Raw genomic sequence first — 19,532 nt, forward strand, 5'->3', positions numbered from 1 at the left:
GAACTCTTTCAGTTGATTCTTGTGACCTTTTAGAATACCCCTATCACTGTAGTTTTTTTTTTTTTAGCACAGTCTTGCTTTCTGTCACTAAAAGGTGCTCTAGGAACTACAGGACATTCTTGTCCAACTCCTAGAATCAGTCTTTACCTAAGTGTTCTCCTATATTATTGGAGAATAGCATTAGAAAGTAAGATCTAGGCACTAGGTGTGTTCATTGCTCCTGAGATGTCATTATTTATAGGTCTTCTCAGGTGACAGACCAAGGAAATGTATCCGTGTATGCTAATTTGTGTATATATATATATATATATATATATATATAATATTTCTACATATAACCTGTTTGTATTTTTTTTAAGATTTTATTTATTTATTCATGAGAAACACACACATATCACACAGAGGCAGAGACACAGGCAGAAGGAGAAGCAGGCTCCATGCAAGGAGCCCTCCATGAGATTCTATCCTGGGACTCCAGGATCATGCCCTGGGCCAAAGGGAGGCACTAAAGGGCTGAGCCACCCAGGGATCCCCATATCTGTATTTATATTAAGCCAAATATTCTGATTCTCTAGCTCTAATCCCTTACCATATTGGTCATTCTAGTCTCCTTCCTTTCCTTATCAGTGACCTCCTGCCCCAACAGTAAGAAACCTGGCTCCTACCATAGCCCAACCTTTTTTCTTAATGATTCAATTCCAGTATACATATGTAGTGATATTGGAATTATTATTCAGTACCCTTGTAAGAAAAAAAGCTTAAAAAATCTATCTACAATTTTCTTTGCCTTTAATCTTATAGATTACCTCACTTCCAAAGTTACTTAGGTCAGTATCATTTTCCCCACTCTATTCAGTGAGGTTGTTTCATACATTTGCATACAGTCAGTGTCAGTCAGTTTTTTTTTTTTTTTTTTGTCACAGTCCACATTGCATCTTGGGATCTCCGACTTCCTAAATAATTATTTTAAAAAAATTTTCCATATGTTACAGTTCAGTCTTTGTGCTGTATAGTTCTTTGGGTTTTGACAAATGCATAATGTTATGTATTCACCATTTCAATATCACACAGAATATTTCACTGTTCTAAAAAATCTCTTGTGCTCACCTATTCAACTTTGTCCTCTTCTCCAAACGCCAGGCAACCACTGATATTTATGGTATCATTATGGTCTTACCTTTTTTGCAATGACATACAATTGGAATTATATAGTATGTATCTTTTTCAAATTAGCTTCTTTCACTTATCAATATTTATTTAAGATTGAACAATGGTTTTCATGGCTGGATACCTCCTTTCTTTTTATTGCTATATAGTACTCCATTGTATGGATGTACCATTGCTTGCTTATCTATTTCATCTATTATTAAAGATCATCTTGGTTTTTCTAGCTTTGGGCCATTACGAATAAAGCTTTTATAAGCAGAGACATGTTGGTTTTGATACTGTCATGTTTTCAGTCAATTGGTAAATGCTTAGAAAAGTAAGTTCCGTATTGTGGTAAGACTGTGTTTAACTTCCTAAGAAAGTGACAAACTGTCTTCCAAAGTAGCTTTACCATTCCTCATTACCACCAGCCATGAATGAGAATTGTTAGTTAGTTAGTTTGGTTTTAGCTATTCTAACAGGCATGTAGTGGTATCTCATTGTTTATAATTCATTTTTAAAAATAGTTTTATTTATTTATTCATGAAAGACAGAGAGAGAGAGAGGCAGAGACACAGGCAGAGGGAGAAGCAGGCTCCATGCAGGGAACCTACCATGGGACTCGATCCCTGGTCTCCAGGATCACACCCTGGGCTGAAGGTGGCACTAAACCACTGAGCCACCCAGGCTGCCCTATAATTCCTTAATAACAAAATGATATTGAGCATTTTCTTCTGCTTATTTGACATGACATCTGTCATCTCTGGTGAAGTGTCTGTCCAGATTTTGCACATTTTTTATTGGGTTTTGTTTTAATTGGGTTACATTTAAAAATTAATTAATTTATCTGAGAGAAAGATTGGGAGAGAAAGAGAGAGAGCGAGTGAGTCTGAGCTGGGAGAGGAGCAGAGGGACAGAATCTCAAGGAGACTCTGCATCGAGCATGGAGCCTGAGACAGGGATCGACATCATGACACTCTTAATGATCTGACTGAAACCAAAAGTTGGATGCTGAACTGACAGCCGCCTAGATACCTCTTAATTGGGTTATATTTTAAGTGTTCTCTTGTATATATTGGATAGAAATCTCTTATCTACTATGTGCTTTGCAACTATTTTCTCCCAGCTTGTGGCTTATCTTTTGGTGTTCCTAACAGTGTCTTTCACTGAGAAGTTTTTCATCTTAATAGAGTTCAAATTATCACTTTAAAATTTTTCTTGTATTGTGCTTTGGTGGTGTATCTGAAATTTATCACCAAACCAAAGTCACTTAGATTCGGGGGCAGATTTTTGCCATGCAAACAATGAAATTTCTGATCCTTATCTTGTTTGATTTACAGGCAGAATTAGATGAAGTGGATTATTCCTTCTTGATATATTTTCTGTACTTAAATTCTAGGACACTACACTTTTCTTTCCCTCCCACATCATTAGCCATTCTTTCTCAGTCTCTTTGCTGCTTTCTCCTTATTTCTTTGATCTCTTAATGTAGGAGTGTGCCAGGGCTGTTTATGACTACTTTGCTTTTCTATATCCCTTCACACTTTTAATGGCTTTATCCAGTCCTGTGTCCTAAACACCATCTTTGTAATATTGACTCACAAATGTTTATATCCTGCTAGACTTCTTCTCTTAATTATAGATTCACATATGCCTGATTGAACCTCCACATTGATTACATCTGGAACTTAGTTGGCTTTAAGCCAAATTCTTCATTTCTGCCCCCATGCTTGCATCTCCTTGAGTCTTCTCATTTCAATATGGGAAATTGCCCAGAGATTAGCATTTTACTGGGTGGAATTTTTATTTTTAAGATTTTATTTATTTATTCATGAGAGACAAACAGAGAGAGACAAAGACATAGGCAGTGGGAGAAGCACGCTCCCCACAGGAAGCCCAATGTGGGACTCTATCCCAGGGCCCTCAGTCCACACCCTGAACCAAAGGCAGATGCTCAACCACTGAGCCATCCAGACATCCCTTTCTGGATGGAAATTAAAGATGGTAGCCATTTTATGGAAATAGTCAAGGCTTAGTATGTAGGGGAAATAAGTACTACCTCTTGTAGTTGCTTTTTGAGGTAGATGATTCGCCAAATGGCTGCTATTATTCCCTTTCTCTTTATTTTTTAAAGATTTATTTATTTGTTTGTTTATTTATTTATTTATTTATTTATTTTAGAGAGCATATATGAGTGGGAGGAGGGGCAGAGGGAGAGGGAGACAAGCAGAATCCCCACTGAACAAGGAGCCCAGTGCAGGGCTAGATCCCAGGACTCTGATATCATTACCTGAGCCAAAATAAAGAGTCAGGCACCTAACTGACTGAGCCCCCCCCCCCCCCCCCCAGGTGCTCTCATTCCCTTTCCTTTAGATATGCTCTTGTGTAGTCTCTTCCCATATGGACTTCAGACTTGGCCCTCCTGTGACTTACTGTGACCAATGAAATATGCTGTTGTATAACTTCTAAGCCCAAGCCTCAAGAGGCTTTGCACCTTCTGGTTCATTCTCTTGGATTACATCTCTGGGAGAGCCATGTGAAAAGTCTAGTCTAGCTTACTAGAGGGTGAGACATGGAGTAGAAATGAATCATCCCAGCTAAGAGCTACATCAACTAACTTCCAGGTGTGTGATTGAAAGTATCTTTGATTTTATAGTTCTAGTTGAGTCATTTGATGACTGCAGTCATATTTGTGACCTCAGGCAAGGCAAGCAGAAGAACTTTCCAGCTGAGCCCAGGCCACATACCTGATCCCAGAATTGAGCAAATGAAATAGTTTTTGTATTAAGCACTAATTTTTGGAGTGGCTTGCTATGCAGCAAAAGATGATTGAAATATGTGAATTTAAGCAAAGCTTCTTATCGTCAGCGTCACACATAGCACAGTACAGGTTTGGAGAGTTTTGGAAGATGTGTTCACTTGGATATTACCAGTTGGTCTGTGCTATGGGAACTGAGCTGTATTTTTGTTCAAGGAAAATTCATTTCACCATCTTCCTGTTTTCCCTTATGATTTGGTAAGACTTCCAAGTTGCTTCCTGTACCAATTGGGCCCAGATTCCAAAACAGCAGCTTGTGAGCCTCCTAGTGTCAATGTATCAAAGAAGGTCCCTTAGAGTCACTGTATGGTGGTGGTGGGACCAGAGGGAGAGAGTCCAAAAGACTGCCCAGAGTCTGTTCAATCAGGATCAACTTCTTTCCTTGGAGAAAGGTCAGATGGCCTTTCTTATTGATGATATCCTTTTTCTTTCTAGATATTTTTATAGTTCCCATACTGCCCTTCGAGGTGTTGCACTAATTTTTCTATTAATCTTTCACTCATTTTACAAACAGCTATTGAGCTTCTCCCTAGGGTCAGTCCCTTAAGCCAAACATCACAGAGATAAAAGACTTAATTTCAGCCCCAAGAGTAGGCAAGTAATCAGATGAGTTGAGACTGTCTGATAAATAGAGCAAAAAGTTGCATGGATTATAGTGGAGACATCAAGAGAGCAGTTAACTAAGCCAGACACTATGCAGTCAGGAAATGTTCCCAAAGGTGATGGCATATAGGGGAGCCCAGAATGGAATGGGAGAAAGAGTGGCAGTTCCCCATCCACAGGAGATGCCTGACTGATGGCAAAGACACACAGTATAGATATGGGACAACATGGGGAGGTCAGGGTCCTGATCTCAGCCCCTGGCTCTATGTCCTTTGCAGCAGTGTTTGTCCATGCCCTTGCATGGAGCTGTGGTCTGTTGGCTCTGGTTGCTGGCAGTATTTCACTGCAGGGCCACACACAATTTTTGACAGACATTTGGTTGTTTCACGTTTGGATATGCTACAGACGGTGCTGGAATGAACACATTTGAGCACATCACTTGGTGCGTGTATACACACATTTCTGTGAAATGTGTATAGCCGGGGCTGAAGTGAATCTGTTCAGTTCCAGTATATACTGCCAAACAGTCTTCCAAATGAGGTTTCATTCATTAATTCATTTATTTTGTGGAGAAGCAGTCCAATTTCCTCACTGTTTTAACTGGAATTGTGTCAAGAGTCTCAGTCCTCCAGTGGTGTCAAAGAATTTTCACCTGCTCCAACATCAGACAGATCGACATGTGCAGGACATGTGAAGGGTGGGAAGGAATGGGAAAGGGCTTTGAAGCCAGTAAGGTTTGGTGTTGAATGTTGCTTCTGTCACTGACAGGATGTGGGGCCCTGAGCAAGTCACATCACTGCCCCAAGGCTGTTTGCTCGTGATGAGGCTGGGGTTAATGATGCTCAGACTCATCGGACTGTTGAAAAGAGCTGAATGAAGTCAAGTATACTGGAGGTCAGGCAGAGTACCTAGCACATGGTGAGTGCAATGAATGGTCACTGTTAGTAATGTTGTAAATGCTTTCTGCAAGAGGTGACAGAGGAGGTGTGAAGGGCTCAAGTTAAAGTCACAGGCTGGCCAGCAGTCAAAAGTGGCTGTTATAAAGGCCATGCACTATAACTCAGGTACTTGAGTTTAAAAACCTCTAAAGTTTTCCTTATTTTACACCCAGTCCTTATTTTACACCAAGTTCTAAGACGTTTCTATTTGTGTCCTCTCCAGTTCACAAAGGATTCATAGAAGGTGTGGTGATGGTGGTGGTGGTGATGGTAGGGAGGGGCCTGCCACCCACCAACATTTAGACAAGAGGGCAACTTTATTTGTTTGTTTGTTTGTTTATTTATTTATTTATTTATTTATTTATTTATTTATTTTTATTGGAGTTCAATTTGCCAACATATAGCATAACACCAAGTGCTCATCCGGCCAAATGCCCCCCTCAGTGTCCATCACCCAGTCACCCCAACCCACTACCCACTTCCCTTTCCACTACCTAGAGGACAACTTTAGCTGAAAGTAGGCAAGAGGAAAAAGACAAAAAAAAAGAAAAAAAAAAAGAAGAAAGAAAGAAAAGAAAACTACATATGCCCATAGCCATGGCCATGCATCTGTTCCTTCAGGTACACCAAGCACATCCATGTTGATTGAGTGGAAAATCCTATAAAAGCTATGCAGCCCCTTGGCCTCAGCACACCCTTGGACTGGCTGCATCTATGATTTTCCTGGTGTTTTGCCCATCACACTCCATGTCATACCTGGTGCTTTGCCTCACACATCTTGTGCTTGTGCTGGGCTCTGAACTTACATCTCTGTACAACACTTTAGGGTTTGTCCTTTGTCTCCTCCCACAGCAGCCAAGAATCTCCGGGTGCAACCCCATCCCATTCCCAGGCTGTCCTGGTTCTCTAGGCAGGCCAGGTCATTAGACAGCCTGCTGAGAAAGGCAACAGTTAGTCTCAGTCTTATAGGGGGAAGGAGGGTGACCTCACTGCCAGAAATGTCCAGGAGTGACACATGATGGTAACCCAGAAACATGATCCCTAGTCATAGCGAGGCATGCAGTTGTGTTTAAGATGGGATGGTAGAAGGCCAGCGATACTGCTGCTAAATAAAAGTGAAAAAACAAAGAAATGTTGAATTATAAAGAAATAATTTTCTATTATTTGGCTTCTGCCCAGCCATATTTGATATTACAGAGGTATCATGATCTCTGTGTGCCATTTTAGAACCTGTAGGCTTCTCCATGGTGTGGGACCTGCCAGAGGCTGTGCAGCTGACTGCCAAGCAACATGCTCCTGCAGCCTGGATCAGAGGATCAGAGTACAAGCGTGTGTGTACATGTCTGGGTGCGGGACACCTGATATTTGGGGTCCTGCTGGTTGCAGGGTCCTTGGATCCTGAAGGAAAAAGCCTTGGATATACTAGGAGAGACAACAGCAGATGGTGGGTATGAAGACAGGGCTGGGAAGGGTTGTCAAGGAGTTCTTTATGAGAAAACCTCAGGGCACAGACTGGGGGCAGATGCACTGGGAAATGCAGAAGCCCATATTCCATCCTTAACTGTATTCAATATCCACAGGCTGGAGGTGAAGTGCATTTTCAAAGAGGTGAATAAGGTAATCAAGGCAATTGACTTCTGTTCCTTGGCAGCAAGCAGGATACTGTACCAGGATAAACAGCACTGACTGTAAGAGACAGGGAGGATTGCAAAGGTGGTTGAGCCTTCCCATAGAGCCCAGCTCGGAAGCCTGTAGGCCTTTGCTGCAGGCCACCATACTCAAGAACAGGTGCTCTGATTCTCTTCTATGACCGGTGTTTGTAGGCATACCAGAGTCCAGCCTGTCTCCGTGGCTGAAATACAAGCTGGAGCCAGTGCACTCATATAAGAAGGAACTCCAGTTGGATTAGGGTAGAGGTGTTCTAGACTTTGTGGTTTGTTTGTTTTTGTTTTTTGTTTGAGAAGGCCTGTGAAAAATAGGTAGATTAAAAGGACTTCCAACTGTAAATTTTGCCAAATTAGGTCATTACAAAAAAATCCACTATTGCTAACCATAGTTAACATTAATTCAAAGAAAGGGCATTTTAAACACCAAGAAAAAGAAAATAATATCTCAGAATAAAGCATAGTCTTTTTTGTTGACTAAACAGATTATATTTTTGATGTTTTTCCTTTTAAAAACACTTCTCCAAAGATCACTGGAAGGTTCATTGTGACCCAGGACAGCAAGAGGATTTCAGGCTGTCTCAGATTCAAACCACCTGGCCTCAGAAAATTTACCTGCCTTTGGGCCTTAAACTTTTTGAGTATCTTTGGGTTGTCCAAAGAAAACTGAAGCAACAGGGTGTGTGCGCCTGTTCATGCTATGTGTGCATGCATGTGTTCCAAAGGCAATCTGCTGGCAGAAGCCTGTCTTGATGAGATTCCAGCTTTGTTCCTGTAAAAGCCTTCAACTGATTGGATGAGGCCCACCCATACCATGCAGGACGATGTGCTTTACTCAAAGCCCACCAATTTAAATGTTAATGGCAGCTAAAAAGACACCTTTACAGAAACACTTAGAATAATATTTTGTCAAATATCTGGGCACTGTGGCCTAGCAACATGTAGCATTATCCATCACACTGATCTCAGTTTTCTTAAAAATGAAAATAATAATCCTTTTCACATAGATTGGTTAACAGGACTTGATAAAATGGCAAACCAAGGCTGCACCAGAAAGACTGACCCAGCCTCTGAGGCCCAGCTGCACGCACTGTCCCTTCTCTAGACTCCCTGAGCCCCTGCAGACAGGCACTAGCCTCTGAGCTCTGGAGAGTGGAATTGTGTCTTCCTCCCGATAAGCCCTCCCAGAGGCCTGCCCCAGGTGCCTCAGCAAGCTCTGTGCCATGACTCCCTTGTGCTGTATGGGACAGCCCAGCTTCTCCACCTGATGCCGTGCTCCTCTCTGCCAGCAAGACCTCGGTATCTGGTCAGTATGTGGAGAGTGGCTGAAGAACCAGATAAATTAGGGGATTTTAGGTGGAATTTTGGGACTCCATCTGGGGCTTTATAAGAGCTAGCCTCTTCCTTTGCACCAGCCTGTTGGTGCCTACTCCTGCCCTCACTGCAGGCAAGAGGGCTTGTGCTCTGTGTCCTGAGCAGTCACATTCACCTCTCACACGTCCCCTCCCCTGGGTCCCACAGCAGCCTCTGTCACATAAAGACACCAAGTGTTTGCTCCTGCTCACCTTCTGTAGCCACCATCGATTTCAGGAGTCCCATCCAGGCTCCTGCAGAACTGCTCAGGTCAGGCTGCTTTTGGCCTTGCAGAGGCATGGCAACCTGATTCATCTCAGGGGAATTTCCTCTGCTCCCCAGAACCTCCAGGCACCTCTTCATGATCCAAGACAGCTGCTTTGTGTTGGTCAATAACTTGGCTTTCTGTTTTACTGGAACTTCTGTTTCCCACCTGGCTTCTTTCACTGGCACCACAGCACCACAAACCCCCTCTCCATCTTCACCAAGTGTCCACATCTCACTGGGAAGCAGATGGCATCATTTCTCTCTGTTGCTGTCTCTTAGAGCCCTAAATGTCAGTGATTGTCCACTCTTCCCTCTCCATCTGGGAACAAGCAGCCTCATGTTGAAGGCAGTTCCTTCCCCTTCCCTCCCACGTGGTCCTTGCTGTTTTGCTGAGCATGGTGTGATGAAAAAGAGAATATCTGGGGTGCCTGCGTGGCTCAGTGATTGAGTGTCTGCCTTCGGCTCAGGTCTTGATCCTGGTCCTGGAATTGAGTCCTGCATCGGACTCCCCACAGGGAGCCTGGTTCTCCCTCTGCCCATGTCTCTGCCTCTCTCTCTGTGTCTCTTATGAATAAATAAATAAAATCCTAAAGAGATAGATAGATGATAGATAGATAGATAGATAGATAGATAGATAGATAGAGACAGAGAGAGAGAGAGAGAGAGGGAGAGAGAATGTCTGTGGGTTTGGATAAAGTGATTCCTGTGGGACTTTAGAAGCATTGCTTCACCTCTTTGAACCTCAGAGTCCTCCTGTCATATAGTGAAATCACTCCCGGGCGTACAGGAGCCACTGGATATTCAAGTGCTCAGCCCAAGGGCTTGGCATATGCATCTGTATCCTACCCTCCACATATACGCCAAGCATGGGACATGGCTGGCCTTTCTTCTCCTGAATGGCGAAGTTGGGTTGGGAGAGTAGCAGTGTGAAGAGCAGGTGCCTTGCCTTTCCCATGGGGTGGTGCCTGTCTTGGGATGGAGGCAGAGGCCGCACGGTGGGAGGTGAGGGGTGGGAACTGGGTTTCTGTTGCCGGAGAGTGGCCTGGGATCTCAGGGCCCAGGAGGCTGGACTGGGCCTGTCTGAAGCTGGCCAGGCTCCCTGACTTTCCTGTTCTTCTGCCCATGACTACCGCCATCCCCCTTCCTTTTCTCTGAGAATGTTCATGTAGCCCATGGCCTGCTGGCATGCTGATATAGGGCCTTGCTCCCTTGAGGTGATTATGGCTTTTACTTCCTCACTGTGGGTGGGCGCTTTGCCTCTCACATGCCTCATGGCTCACATCCTCATATGACCCTTCACCACTTTGGTCTTGTTTTACTCTGGACAGAGTAGGACAGAGTTCCTATTCCGAACAAGGACAGCCCCTCCCCTTGAGGTTCCGTGTTATTGGCTGTGAGGTATATGGGTGAGCAGGGGACTGTACAGAGGACCACCACGTGCCTGCCTGGCCCAAATGCCCCATCTTAAGCTCTTGTTGAACTGTGAAGACTGCAATATGAAATGACAACAAATTAGTCGAAAGACATCCTTGAACAGGGCAAAAAAAAAAAAAAAAAAAAAAAAAGAGAAACCAGCCAGTGGGGTGGGACACCTTGATTGTGTTACATATTCAGTTGTGGAAAGAAAAAAATGCATATGATTAAGCATTTACTGAACATCTACACTTCACTGTTGCAGCTTTTGTTTCAAGCGGAGAGCTTGCTCTAGGCTTTGGTGTGCATTAATGCCACTTGCAGGGAAGGCCTGGGATGTGGAGGAGAGGGTTATCCAGGGTGAGCTGGTGGAGGCAATGGTCACTAGGCCCTCTCAGCCAACAGCCTGAGTCTGCCTCATTTCTATAGATGGGAAAATAGGCCCCAGAAGGGGGCAGGATGGGGGTGTCCAGGCCCAATGCTTCTGCCACTGGAGAACCCCACCCCATCGCTATGGTGCACAGTGATTGTGGGGCACATCGCAAGCAATTGTATTCTTTGTCTGCAAACTTGTGACAGTCATGTCCCGGGCAGCCCCCAGTGCTGGGCCCAGCACCTAGTAGAGCAGTACTCAGTAATTGTCTTTAGGTTGACAAAGACCATTTTGAGATGGCTGGCTCACGTGTATCTCCGTGTCATTGGAGGCAGAGGCTGAGTTATATTACCCACTGTGTTCCTAGTCTGGCACATAGTTGCACCCAATGAATTGCTCTGATGTCACCATAGCTCTTCTGGGGCAAGAAAATTGAATCCAACTAGCACAGAATAGTCACCCTACAGCTATGGACCATGTACGAGGTGGCTGGAGGACCTGGAGACCTAAGGGGCAGACTTAGTTTTTCTGGCAAAATTTTTCCTGATGGCTTACTTATCATTCCACATGGCAGTTCCTGTGGCCACCGCTGGGCATGGGGTGCAGTCCCTTGACACCTGCTAGCGTGGGATGAAGTGCTTATGTTTCAAACCCTCAACCCAGCAAGTCACTGAATCACCGGTGTGATGCTCATATGAAAACTTGACTTCATATGTCTTCTTTCAGATCTGGTGGCCGCTGATGGCCATTTTGTGATATTAACCCTGATAACCTTGTATGCTACCCTCCCTCCTGCAGAGGAGAAGCAACCTACTCAGGGGCAACTGGGTAGAGTCAGGGCTGGATCCTGGAAACTGCCCACTCATGCAGGGCCTCAGATCAGCTGACATACTCAGCATCCTGTTCTTGTCCTGCTGCTGGGAAGGACGAGTGAGCCTGACTGGGAGTGACATCTGTCCTGGCACTGCTCAGTTATGCCATATCTTCCAGCCCTCCCACCTTCCTGGCTCCAAGCTTGCATATTTGGTGATCCCTGTGTACCTAAGGAAGCTCCCACGCCTCAGCCTGGAGCCTGGGCCTTCCGATTTGTTGAGTTTTCCTGCTCTGCCATGAGCCCATCTCTAGTGTACTAGCCTGATGCAGGCAGTGGTTCTTACTTTGGAGCTGCCTCCAGCTCCAAAATTACCCAGAGGTTCTAATTCAGGATGCGTTGCTTCACACCAGACACTGCTTTTCTCACAGCACTTATCCCATGTCCCTAAACGTAAGATCTGTTAGAGCAGAGATCCCTTATTCACTGTTGCATCTTCAGAATCCAGTACAGGGCTTGACACCAGATGGCATTTTTCATAAACAAAATATTTTTAAATGAACATAGCTACCTGCAGGGACTGTGTTGGGGAATCAGGTCCTGAAGCCCCGCTAGGTGTAGCCATGGGGCTCTCCTGAAATAAGCTGGCAGAGGCCTGACTTCAGGCTCACAGAGACTGCTGCCAGCCCAGAAGCAGAGAGTCAGGCAAGCCAGAAGGGGGGATGTCAGGCTGGACAGGCTGATGCCCAGGAGGACAGAGAGAATGGAGCCAGCAGCTGCTCCTCAAGTCGGCACCCTTCCTGAAGGCATCCACTGCTTGGAACCCCTTCCTCTTTCTTTTGAACTTCAGATTTTGGGGGCGGGTGGTGAGATAAGCTGCCCCTACTGAAAGTGGAAAAGTTACAGTTTTACTTATTGATTCGATTTCTCACTTTATAGTAGGGAAATTTTTCAACATCTACAAAAGTAAAGACTAAGCATAATGAACTCCTGTATGCCCATCAGTAACCTTTTAATGATTTTTGATGTTTATCAGTGTCCTTTTATCTATTTCCTTCCACTTTCATCCTGAACTGTGGTAAAGCAGACCCCTCACATGATGTCATTTCATTTCTAAACGTGTGGATGTGCATCTCTTACTGATAAGGATGTTTTCTTTTTAAACACAGGGACCATAAGCCTGCAGTTATCTGGCTGGGGAGACACTCTCCAGAGCCAGCCACTGGCATCCTTCCATTTCCATATGGAAACACCCCCCACCTCAGAGGGGGTTCATTTCCCATCCTTCCAATCTGGACTGGTCTTGTGACTTGCTTTCACCACAGAATGTGGTGGAAGTGACACTCACTGTGAAACGTCCAAAGCCAGGTTTCATAGGCCTTGTAACTTCTGCTTTTTCTTTCATGGGACCTAGTTGCCATGTGGGGAATCTCAGGCCAGGATATACATGCTGAGACCATCCATGCTCTCCATGGATGGAGAGAGAAACCCAAACACCTATGAGAGCTCTAGCCATCCCAGGAGAGGCACAAGCCATGTGAACGAAGCCTTCTAGAATGGTCCAGCCCAGCTGGGCTCCCAGCTGAGTTGAGCTACATGAATGACCCCAGCCAACACCATATTCAACAGGAGAACCACTCCATTGAGCCAAGCTCCAAGTGCAGAATAAATGGTTCTTCTGTCTGAAGCTCCATCATTAAGGCCCTGGCCATCGCCCCTGATGTGAGCTGTTCATAGTAACCATAGTAGCTTTGGCAAGGAGGGATTCTAAGCTATGAGGAAGCAATGATGAGGAGGGGGCATGGCAGGGCCTGTATGTGAGCCCACCTCCCAGAGCACCAGGGGCGCAGTGGGGCCCAACTGGACAAGGTTGGCTCTGGCTTCTGCAGAGTGGGTGCCAGGGCCTCACAGCCTGGCCCACTAGAACCACCTGCCAGCATTGGCTGAGCCACTTGGCCCAGTGATGACTTGGTCCCTGGCGCTATGCTGAAGAGGGGATGAGAATGTGGATATAGGTCCTACACCAGTTGAAAGGTCCTTGTACATCCTGTACTTAACGCCTTTTGAAATTAAAGCAACACTTACCTCCATCTCCTTCTCTAATTTTAATGTATATATTTCTGTTATTGAAAGGATGCCCCTGGATAGCTAACTTTCATGAGTTTCCGTTTTCCCCTGTTCAGGCCATGGAACCGAGGCCTCCTCTATTCCTGCTTCTGGGAGGCATGTCTCTGGCGTGGCTGCCAGGCTGGGCTGGGCTGAATGCAGGACACCACCCAGGTGGCTCTGACTCCAGGGCCTCTCCTTGAAGGGAGGAGGAGGAGAAGCGTACACCGTAAGGAGCTCCTTAGGGCCTGGAGAAGGGGGGACCACCTCTCTGCTGGCCAGAGCGAGGGTCAAGAGCCCTTGTCCATATACATAGGCAGTCACTGCATGGTATTTACAGGGAACATGTGGGTCCCTTGTCCCCTTTTCTGGAGCTCTGAACTTTCTTCTGGTCACCTTTGTTCTCTGGCCACTGTGGCCAGCACCCTGACCCTCCCCTTACTTCTCGTCCCTAAGCATGGAAACAAGCCCTTCATTTGTGTCCCCAGAGCATCAGCAACACTGTGACTGATATTTTGCAAAACTTTTCTAGGCTTGGGCCTGGTCTGGGAGACTACAATGGCAGAGGAAAGTGTCACACTGTGTTTCATGCATGTGCACAGAACATCCGAGGAAGGACACACAAGTCTTGTGTAGCCTGGAGAGGTGAGGACAAGGAGGAAAGAGGGACTTGCTTTTTGATCTAAATTGTTTGAATTGTGTGCTTGGGATTTGGAACCATGTGCATGTCTATTTTCCCAACTCAACCAATTGATCAAATAAGCAAACAAACAATAAACAAACAGGCATTACTATTTCTCATGGTGGTGGTGGTGGGGTCTTCTTATATCCCCAGCTTGCTGCTACAGAGAGTCCCCATGGCTCTGAGTTTCCACAGAACACTCACGTGGTGTCCAGATGGCAGGATGAGAAAGCCATGGCATCCCGTCCTGTCCTCCAGGCCTGGCTCCACTCATGCATCCTCTGGTCCTCCCCTAGGATTTTCTCAACCCCTGGGCAGATGGCTTGTGTCACTATGCAGTACACCTCTTATTTCTCCATCTCTTCTTTTTAAGAAGAGGATTCAGGCTTTACCTGCATGACCACAAGTCCCACTGAAGACTTTGCTTCTGCTTACAGAGGCCCACTGCTGAAAGCCAACTAAAGACAGTGCTGGCAGCCCCAAAGCTGTATTTTTTCACACTTTACATAGGATTAAGGAGATGGGGGTACCTGGGAGACCAGGTGTGCAATCAATTCATCTGACAGATGAAGATACTGAGGGTCAGAGAGGAGAAGGGACTCAAACCTGCCTTCCACTCCACTCAGAAAGCTCTGGTGGTTGTGCCATGGGTGGGGCACTGACTCTGTCCTCCTTGCCCTCTGATTCTTCCTCCAGGCTCCCCTGGAGCATGTAGCTGAGCCTGGAGTGCGGTCCCCTCAGCACAAGCCACTGCAGAGTATCAGAGTATTCTTGAGGCAGGTAGGGAGAGGGTAAGATCAAAGTCTGACCCAGGTAGAGATGTGACAGTTGGAAGGTATCGCAGCCCTAAAGACATGGATTGCAGGGCCTAGGGGAGGAGGAGTCTCTCCCCACAGGGAACATCGTACTGATGATTGTGATTGGTGCCCATGCTGTAGGTACAAAAGCAAGGGTTCCTAGAAGTGGGAGGATGGAGCTGATGGCTAGTCCCACAGGCTTGCCAGCAGCAGCACTCAGATGAAGCCTGCAGTGCCACAAGGAACTGGCGTCAGCCAGAGAGTCTGGAAGTCATGCTGGTGGTCCTTGCCAAGGCTGAAATACTGCACAGTCTGAGTCTGGATGATGATCTTAGAATCAAGGGTGATGACCACCAACACGGCATCCTGGGACGTCATCTATTTATCTGGTTCTGTTTTGTTTTGTTTTTGTTTGGCTTTTCTATGCCCCTTGGGGGCAGTTATTAATCATGGGTGTTTTTGGAATCACCCACAGAGTTGTTTTCCCCAACATTGACCTATGGAAACCCACTTCAGGGGTTCTGATGACAATTCTGAAATTCTCCCTGAGTGATTCAGTACATGACAAACTGATCCTCAAACTGTCTCCTTCACACACATGTCGGCACCTGGGTGTCAGCGTGAGTGGGCTAAGTGCTGGCTCAGAGCTCAGGGTGCAGAATCTCCCTCTTCATCTCCACACCTCCCATCAGAGCTCCAGCTGCTCCCAAGGTCCTGCTTGAGCCTGTTGCATTTACCTCCAATACACTCTGCTCACTTCTGTGTTCTTCCTTTGCCTATAACATTCTTCCAGCTGCAAAGCTTGATGCTTTTCATTCTCAGGAAGCCTCCCTGGTGACTTCATCTAATCCTCTGACTTCCTGATACTGTGACAAACCATGACCCTTGGTGGACGTTTGCCACATCCTCCTTCACCATTAAGTCAGGTGACTCTCACCTCTTATCAGGTTCTGCTTTCATTTCCTAGAGTACCTAGCCAAGTGTTAAGTCTACTGAGCAAATGAAACAGAAAAAATGAATATGAATAACATGAGCAGAAAGAAGAAATAAATTAAAGCAGAAATAAATGATTACAGGCCCCCTGAAAAGAGTCACACTTGCATCTGCCTTCCTACGCCTCTTCCCTCTTCATGAAGTGGCTGAGACTGGGAGTCACTTGATTTGATTTATTTAACCTGCTCAGTGCTTCCTGACTGATTTAAGCCAGCTCAGATAGGCCTCCTGAAGCCCCCCCATTTTGCCATGTTTGCCCCCCTCTGTTGCTCAGCAGTTACCCCTCTTCTATATCAGGCATTTTCTGCTCTCAGAGCACTTTGGGTGACACTCTCAGGCCGGAGGCTCCACAGCCAGATTATCAACGACTTCTGCCTGCTTTTTCCGGCCGACTGTTGCCAGTGCTAGCAGAGCTATTTATACTTTGTCGGTCAGCTGCCTTGGAACAATGCATAGTAAGCAGTTTCATCCCTTGGCTGACTTCTCTACACACTGTGTGGTGGAAGGGAGCCTGATAGGAGGTGGTGTTGACAGAGCCCTGGGGGGCTGGCACTTGGATCTGTAAAGCTATAGATATACCAGCACCTGACTCTCCAGAAAATCAGGTTTTATATCTAAATTCTATGTGTGTGTTCCTGGACACATACATCCTGAGTCATTTCACTGAGGTGATTTACAAGGACTTGGAATTGGGGTATCTCGGGGTTATCCCAATGGGGTAATGAGCTAGGTGAAAACCTGGCAGTGGGGAGAGCCAGGTAGCTTTGTCAGCTCAATGACCTGAGAGGTTAGATGCTAGCAGTTCAAATGTGATGTCCTCCATCTTTGTCACTCCCATCCCCGTCCCCACTGCCACCAAACACTGCCATCACATCAGTACCTATCCAACTCCCACAGCTACCACTGTTAGCACTATCATTTATAGCTCACTCAGTTGCAAGCCTAGTAAGTCACCACCCCAATTCCAGCACAGCTGTCACCCTGCTCCCATGTCCCTATCCCCTCAGCTATCCTTACTGCATCCCCCATGACTAGTACTTGGATAAAGAGCTGAAAGATCCTTTCCCCATATCACATACCTGCTTAGGATCCATTCTCCTTTCTAAACTGCCCATGAGGTGTATTTATTTATTTATTTTTATTTATTTTTTTAAAGATTTTATTTATTTATTCATGATAGTCAAACAGAGAGAGAGAGAGGCAGAGACATAGGCAGAGGGAGAAGCAGGCTCCATGCAGGGAGCCCGATGTGGGATTCGATCCGGGGTCTCCAGGATCGCGCCCTGGGCCAAAGGCAGGCGCCAAACCGCTGCACCACCCAGGGATCCCCCATGAGGTGTATTTAAAGCCAATCTGATTTGTGTAATGGAGTGGGAGTGAAGGTTGCTGGGATGGTTGATGACACTGGAAGGGTATATTGGCCCTAGACAATGGGATGCCTCGAAAGCTGTATGTGTCATTGTGAACTTAATGTCTGGGTTATATTTATGAGCCTAGAGCAGAAAGTTTCTGAGCAGAAAGTTACAGGAAAAGAACTATAAGAGATTGAAAGCTAATGGTCATTCACCCAATGAACACTCATGCCTAGGAAGGAACAACATAGTGACGCAATGGAAGTCTAGACAGGGGAAGGCAGACAGTGTTAGAACAGACTGCTGAGGGGGTGACATTTGGGTAAGAAGGAGCCAGTTATCTGAAGATCAGGGAAAGGAGTGCTCCTGGGAAAGGACTGAGCAGATGCAAGGGCTCTGCGATGAGAAAGAGTTTGGCTTACTCGAGGAGTAAGGAGGAGGTAATGTGCGTCTGTGAGCCACTGCTTCCTTGCTTACTAATGAGTAAATACAACCCTCAAACAGTTATTATTAGGGTTAAGTTGGATAATGTGTCTTTGGCACGTGCCATCATATCTCAGACATATTTTGCACATAGTAAGCATTGAATAAAGAACTGCTATGACATTTTGCCTTTTAGAAACCTTTACTTCTCTGCCTCCTTCACCTCCTCTAGAAGTTTATGGCTGGTAAGGGGCATGTAGTGACTTTTATGAAATAGTTGAGTGGGACTGAAAAAACACGATGGCAGGTGAAAAGCAGATTAGTAAATTCTAATTTTTATGAGAAGCAGTGAAGAGTCACATTTGAGGTGAGGAGACCAACACTGCTAGATGAACAGGACATGTGAATTTGCATTTATGCCCTACTACTAATGAAAATGTACCTCTTGGATATTCACTAACTATTTCCTGAAAGATTCTATTTCTACCTCTTGGAGACTTTTTTTGTTGTTGTTCTAAGAATGAGAAATTTGACTTTCCTGGTCACAAACCTCCAAGGGACACAAAGCAGAATCTCTCCCTTTCATAACAAATTCTTGTGTTTTATTTCTTCCAATGCAGCATATAGATCCCAGAGTCCACCATCTGCAAGTAACACAGAATCCTGCCCTTTGGGTACTAACTGCTGACCTTACGTTTGAATTATTGGTGCTTAGGATGATTTATATTCTAGAGCAGTTCTTGCAGGACCAAATACCAGAAGGGTACACTGAGTAAACTGGGCACAGTGTGAAAACTAACAACTATTTACTTCATAACAGTGCCTTCAGCTGTATTCTTTTGGCACCAACTTTATTTTTTATTTTATTTTTTTGGCACCAATTTTATTTGCTTGATAATCATGTAAAAGCACTATTTTCTTCCATAAGGTAACGTATTCTCTCCCAAACTTCTTGAAATGCATGGATTCCTGGTCTAGCTCTTTATATTCCATAAAGAAGCAGTGGAGAGGCAGTGATAAATGGCAGCTGACACAGGGCATTGGGTAAGGAAGTGATGGGGAGAAGGGAGGCTGGGGTCAGACAGGAGAATGTACCACCTGCAGTGAGCAGCCATCATTTGCTTCCAGAAAGCCAAGAGGGACAAAAGCCCAATGTTTCTGGCTGTCCTAATTTTTCAAGAGAACCCAGACATCCAGATATTTATGGGATGTCTCCTGATTTGTAAAAGTGGGCAAGTAATTCAATATTTTTAAAAAGTGCTATGCAGGGCCACACTGTGAGATCCACCAGTGAAATGTGGAACTCTATTCTGGAGGGTTAGAGCCCAAAGCTTGCCAATTACCTCTCCAAGCTTCTCCAAGTGCTATCCATGAGGATGCAGTATATGATGCCTATGTACATGGGTCAGATTACTCTGATCCTTCATAGAATTTCATTTACAAAACAGACTTTTCTCCACTTGGTCCAAGGTGGGGGACTGCCTGCCTTTGTGCCATGTTGCCTGCATCACCTTGCCTTGCTCACTATCTTAGGAGGACTGAAGCATGTCTTCTCTGGGATCACTCCAAAATTTCATAGAAGGCCTCAGAGTTAGCTCAACTAGAGCCAAATTTGCTCATCTATAAAGTGTGTGTGTGTGTGTGTGTGTGTGTGTGGTGTGTGGTGGGGGCATTTGTGATGTCCTGTGATTGACCCCATTTGTGTCATGTGCTTCGTCTGGACCAATCAACTGTGGCCAGATTCTGCCTGCAGGTGGAGGATTACCTGTAAATTACAGGGAAAGGGCTGGAGG

The sequence above is a fragment of the Canis lupus genome, chromosome 19 (assembly GCF_011100685.1).
Source record: "Canis lupus familiaris isolate Mischka breed German Shepherd chromosome 19, alternate assembly UU_Cfam_GSD_1.0, whole genome shotgun sequence".
NCBI classification, from domain to species: Eukaryota; Metazoa; Chordata; class Mammalia; order Carnivora; family Canidae; genus Canis; species Canis lupus.